Source organism: Anticarsia gemmatalis, chromosome 11, assembly GCF_050436995.1.
Source record: "Anticarsia gemmatalis isolate Benzon Research Colony breed Stoneville strain chromosome 11, ilAntGemm2 primary, whole genome shotgun sequence".
NCBI classification, from domain to species: domain Eukaryota; kingdom Metazoa; phylum Arthropoda; class Insecta; order Lepidoptera; family Erebidae; genus Anticarsia; species Anticarsia gemmatalis.
This window is the reverse complement of record NC_134755.1, coordinates 3482790-3488789: the sequence shown is the minus strand read 5'-3', so window position 1 is coordinate 3488789 and position 6000 is coordinate 3482790.

Below are 6000 nucleotides of genomic sequence, written 5' to 3'. Positions count from 1 at the left end.
GGTGACCGAAACCACAGTGACCCGCGACCCGCCCATATATTACAGTACAATAACACTCTATGTTTTATATAATAAATCTTAATAAAATATGAGTTACGTTGGACAGTCTATAGCTTTAGTCAGCTGCAGTGTTTATTTACTTAATGTGCCTGTGGTTTTAACGTTTACCCATGTATAGCAATAGTAAATGGCGTTTTGATTGCATTCAGTACGTATAGGCGTTTGCTACAAATATTCTAATTAAATTTAATTAGGGAATAATTTTAATCTTTTTGACAGATATGGCACCGATTAACTCACAAAAATGTTATTGTGATTTAAGTAATTTACTGATTGATTTGGTTTTCATCGTCAACAATTAACGCTTTCGGTCAGTCGCAACGTCGAATATAATGTATTGTATACGCATAGCTTTTTTTAGTTACCGAGATTTGATGTTAAGAATTTCTTAGTGATTAGTAGCTAAGTATTGGCTAGAAGGACTTTATAATCATGCCAACAATTCGCTTCTGTTGTTCTTCTGTATTTTCATTGATTCCTAAATAACTCATTTGTACATATGTATACTGTCCAACAGTCTATATATCAGAACAGTATATTGCTAAAACAATTCATCGTAATACCTAGTTGCTCGACTTAAGCCGATTCCACATCTTGCAGAGAACAATACTCTATCTTCTGTGCAAGCAATATATTCCTTGTCTAGAACTTTAAGTATCTACTACTGTCTTTAGTAAGTAGTTGGTATAGTACTGATTGTTTTGAACAATTATGCAGTGCCGAGAAACTGAACGATATACGTATCTCTACATATGAGAGTGATTTTCTGAAGTGGCATGAGTTGCAATGCATTGTTATTGTATGTATATGTTACTGTAAAAGCCCGAACTGTGGTAAATCCTAAGATTTTTCGGTAAAACCGGAATCCTCAATTGGATGTAGAAGTCGATATTATTTCAATTCTAAATGTGTCTGTCTTATACACTGCGGAGACTAAATCAGAAATTATTTTTAACTGTCCCTGTGGTTTGAGCCATAGCTTTTATGATATGCCACCCCAAGTAGTTTAATTCTCAGGATATCGACTTTGAATATAGTGTTATGACAAATTGAAGAAGTAATCTGTTAATCAATTCACTTTATGCTGAACCTAACCTAACTCTATTCTAATTTTACTTCCTACTTTGTAGAAAAATATAGAAAAACCGAATAAGCAACCGTACTCCATTACAGTTTCGCAAACCTTTGTTTTTGGGACATATTTAGTAAGAGTGATAACATCTTTTTGTGTCATAAATATTACGAGGTGTAACGGAACGTGCTTTTTTCCATATGGGTTCTGTGTTGTAGTACATTTTTGGGATTACCTTGAGTTCTCGACTGTAGTTAGGAATTAAACTGAGATAGTCTATTTGGTGCAGAATATTGAAACGTATACCTAGAGTTTTATATTGGTGTTATGTATTGGTGGTATTATAAAATGGTGGAAATAAACTCAAAGCAGTTTTGGCTTTTGGATTCGACGTCTAAACCTTTAAGTTTCTTTCTTTAAGTTTATTTTCTACCTTACAGTATACTTGTTATGACAGTATCAACTAAGCACATTTATTGTAAGTTATCATGGTCATTATTTTTAACAAAATTACTAGTCTCTTACCTTATTAGTATGCACGGTTTTTGCGTTCATTTTCCGGTAGTTTATCTATTCAATAGCGTTTTTTATATGAGTTTAAAGGTTATTGAATAGATAAACTACCGCTTAATGTACCTCAGAAACCGGGGGTAAGATTTAGCTTGTTGAATGATTATGATACCGATGTTCAACAAGCTAATTATTAGCGAAAATTCCTTAAAACTGTAAAAATATGGATACTACTTACAATTAAAACTCCAATAAATCTTACTCCAAACATTAAACAAAGCGTCCCAATAAACAACTACATGATTTCAAGTTAACTACCGTCGATCTATAAACATAGTAGTGGCTATCCATTAGTTAAGGTAATGGAGCTCGGCTGTTTGTGAATGTGGTCGGTGCAGATGAACGCGGTTACGCGCGTCAACCCGTGCTGTGACGTCGCGGGTCCCTTCAAGGGATATAGACTGAACTTGTTTCACATTATAACTTACTTGTTTATATAATAATATACAACTTTGTAAAACATACCGTTTTGCTAAATTTTAGGTCATTCGTCTTTTTGTCACTATAGAGAGTACTTATTGTAATAAATATTATTAAAATACGTAAATTAAATACTTTTGATTGCTACTTGAATTTGGGTGACTTTTTATTAGTTAGTATCTTTACAATAGCGTAATTAATTTCAATCGGCACTTGGGATTATAGAGAGATTGACATTTAAAATGTACTAATTTACGAATGAATCTATTAATTCGTTTAGCTACGACACTCGTCGGCTAGCCGGTTGTCTATAGCGATAGGAAATCACACTCCAGGGTTAATTGTTGTTGGTGGGATAAAGTAAGTAAGTAGCAAACTTTTAGCATTGTGCTACTTTTCGACAACGTTTCTTAAAATTAATAAGTAATTTAATGCAAAATAGTAAGTTTTACGAACATAATATGCTATAACATTTTCAGGAGGCAAATGCTTCCCACTATTACTCTGTTATTTTTGTCGTACTTACATGCAATTTATGGCAGCAAAGGCTGCAACATAGAGACCGCGTTGCTTAAACCAACTTAAACCGAACACAAAAGGGTTTATACGCAGCATTTCACCGCCATAGTCCCATGTTTTAAGCAGAGTTTATGGCTTAATGCGACAATCAACCCAAAAAGCTGCAATGTGTAAGCCTTGGTCGTTGTGTGGAACTTTATTTTTTCTTTTGCACTTCGGGTTAAAATGTCGGAAGGAATGCAATGTTTTTGGTTGACCTTATTTTAGAAGACAATAGAAAGAGGAGAACTGTAGTGTAATTCTTTCAAAGTAGTTTTAACCTGTATTCTTCGGTAAGACCAGGCTCAGAAGAATAATGTATAATTAATAAAACTCAAATAATTTCGACGTGACAGTTCGTGTAATAAAAAAAATGTGCATTTTAAACTTTAAATGAGAATCCACGATATAAAACACTGAAGTGTCCAAGATCGTCCGATAGAAAATAAAGCTCATCAAAAGACGGCGATTTCAAAGGGACCAATCACACTAGCTATCAAGCAACCCTTTCATCAACCATCGGGGTCCAGACACCCTAAACAATACTGTATCCCATAATACATTATCCTGACGCCTTTCAACGAAAATTTCTCTGTCACCCCAACGTTGCTTGCGGTTGAAAGCACACATTATCGATAACATCATGTCACGTCACTTTATTCACCAATGGACTTTCTTAGACACGACCAAATCGAAAAGTTACATTTCCATTGCTGCGCTAGTATAAGAAAGCTAGCGATCTTATCCAACATATTAAGCAATGGTTTTGCATTCAAGCGATTGAGTCAGGTTTCAAAAGTGTTTAGTGTTACGACCTGGTGTTAGAGAAATAGATAGGGAAGCTTAGGGTGCATATTTGATCATTTTTGTTGATAGGTATAAAGGCATCCGTATTGAGGTGTTACTGTGAAGGAATTCGAAGCGCCTCGATTTTCCGTGTCGGAAATGTACAGAGGGCGTTATTTCTGATACATTGAACAATTTTGCTGCTATTGTAGGGGCACTGTGAAGAAATTTTGAGTATTATTTGGGGAATACAATTGTTATGTATATGCAATAGAAAACTATTGATGCGATTTTCGTTGGGGGTGATTTTTTATGGAGGGATTCGATGGATAGTTTTGATGCTGTTTACAAGAATATTGATCTGTAAACTTGTTTGGAGCTTTATTTTTGTGACCTGTACAAATTATTACATGCATCGTTTGATTGTATATGCAAGTCAAGATATCGTTTAGTAAAGTGGGTCTACTGTGTTATCAACGTAAAAACGTATAGACTAGAATGATTATGTGACCTCACTAATTATTCTAGTTGCTAAGGTTAATGTTTGGCGAGTTTTTGTTTTCATAAGACAAAAATATGCTTACGTACATGACTTTTTATTTCAATCAATTGACTTTGTATTTGGCGTTCATGTATTAAATCTCAGGTACTTAATTGTTTGTAAAAATAGAGTTAAGTTTATATGAGTGTATACAGACATCCAATACTTGTTTTACCAATAATCAAAGTAACCGAACAAAACTACGAGACCAGTTGCACAATACCATTCATAATCCCTTAACAAATGGTCGCAGTTTCATCCCATTTCTTACAATAATGGTCGTAATAAACAAGGGTATTTGTTTTAATGACCTCCCGATTATCGGCCAAGGCGGTGATTACTCCCGGTCCGCCGAATTTATCGGGCCCAATTGAACGCTATTTATGTGTCTTTAATTACGTGGGCCTGAGGAATTGCTACTCTAAGGTCTGCTAAAGATGTAGGCATTGTGAGAGAATGTATGGCTAGATTTTCAGGCAAAAATATTTTTTTATCTGCTCCTCGTTTTGTGGTTCTAAGGAATGGCTGCCTTCTGGTCAGCCAAGCGTAATGTTGAGATAGATATCTTTCGTAAAAATACTTTTAATGTCATATTTATTTGCAAAGGGAAAATTACACAATGCAGTTAGCCTTGAAATTTACTGATTTCTGCGAGAGTGATTTCGCTACATATGTATCTCTAAAGATGATTAACATACATACACTATAAACAGGCCCGGAGTCCGAAATAGCATTGATTCACTTTGTGTGATGTGAGAGAAAGAAAGTGAAGTTCTATGATGCCTATTCATGAATTACATTTCTCCATCTATTTAATGACCTGTATCACAGTTCCCTACAAATGGGAGAATCAAATACACAGGTCAATTTATTCATTATTGCTTGGGTCCACAGGTGGTGGGGTCAGTATCTAACAATTACTTAGAAACCGTATTAGTTAGTGACCGCGACGGTCAAGGAACTAGTGACGAGAAAACGGGATCCTTTTACTGGTGCCACTTAAGGGTTGCGTGGGAAAAGATCGTAAGCAAGTGTAGGGCTTCATTGCGAGCGGGTAAGTCAGAAAAGTTAATTTTATTTTCTGGAGATGAGTGTCGATATAAGTACTCTTACTTCTGGTTATTCTAGTAAGTTTTCATATTTTAAATGAAACATTGTTGAATTGTATGTTTAGTGGAACGTTACAATTCCGCAGAGAAAAATCAAAACGCGCAATTCTGCGTGCACACTTTAGATCTGGCGTGGATCTTATTATGTTAAAAAAACAGAATATAACTAGCTATGTCTTTATGAGTAATTATAATAACGTGCATATACATAAATATCACAATTGAAATCTATATTTTCGCTCAACTTCAAATTGCCTAAAGCTTTAACATTTATTAGTCAGTAGCATGACTTAAAACTACGCTAGTTTACGAACTTTTGTTCTTCTTCTTATCTTTGTTATAACCTCAATAAAAAATCAGACCCATAAACCACAAAAGCAGCCCAACAGTTAGCAATATAACCTCACCTTAGGGTAAAGGCGACAACAGAGAAAACCCAAGTAATTTACAGCGCAGTAGTGGTAGCGCCCAGCTCCCAGCGCCTAAGGAAACGGTTTATTATCGCCGGGAGAGCAGACGATACCGCTTCATCAGACGCTTTATGTACAACTCTTTTATTTATTGAAATGCTTATTGCACTGTTGTTTATGAGTACCAGTTTTATGATATTATAACGTTGTGGCTTGTTTTAATTTTAGTGGTGTTTTTGTTTGGGAATAAATTTGGATGTTTAATATTAGTTTATGTAAAAGTTCAATTCAGGTTTGTTTGATGAAGCTATACTAAAGGCGTGTGAAATACTTAGAATTGTGGATTTTGTTGCTTTATAGTTTAACTTACAAACATACATAAAATCACGCTTTTTTACAAGAGAAGTAGACAGAGATCAAATAACGCCATTTGCTACAATCCTTGCAAACTTTAAGCCTCATTTATATCCACAC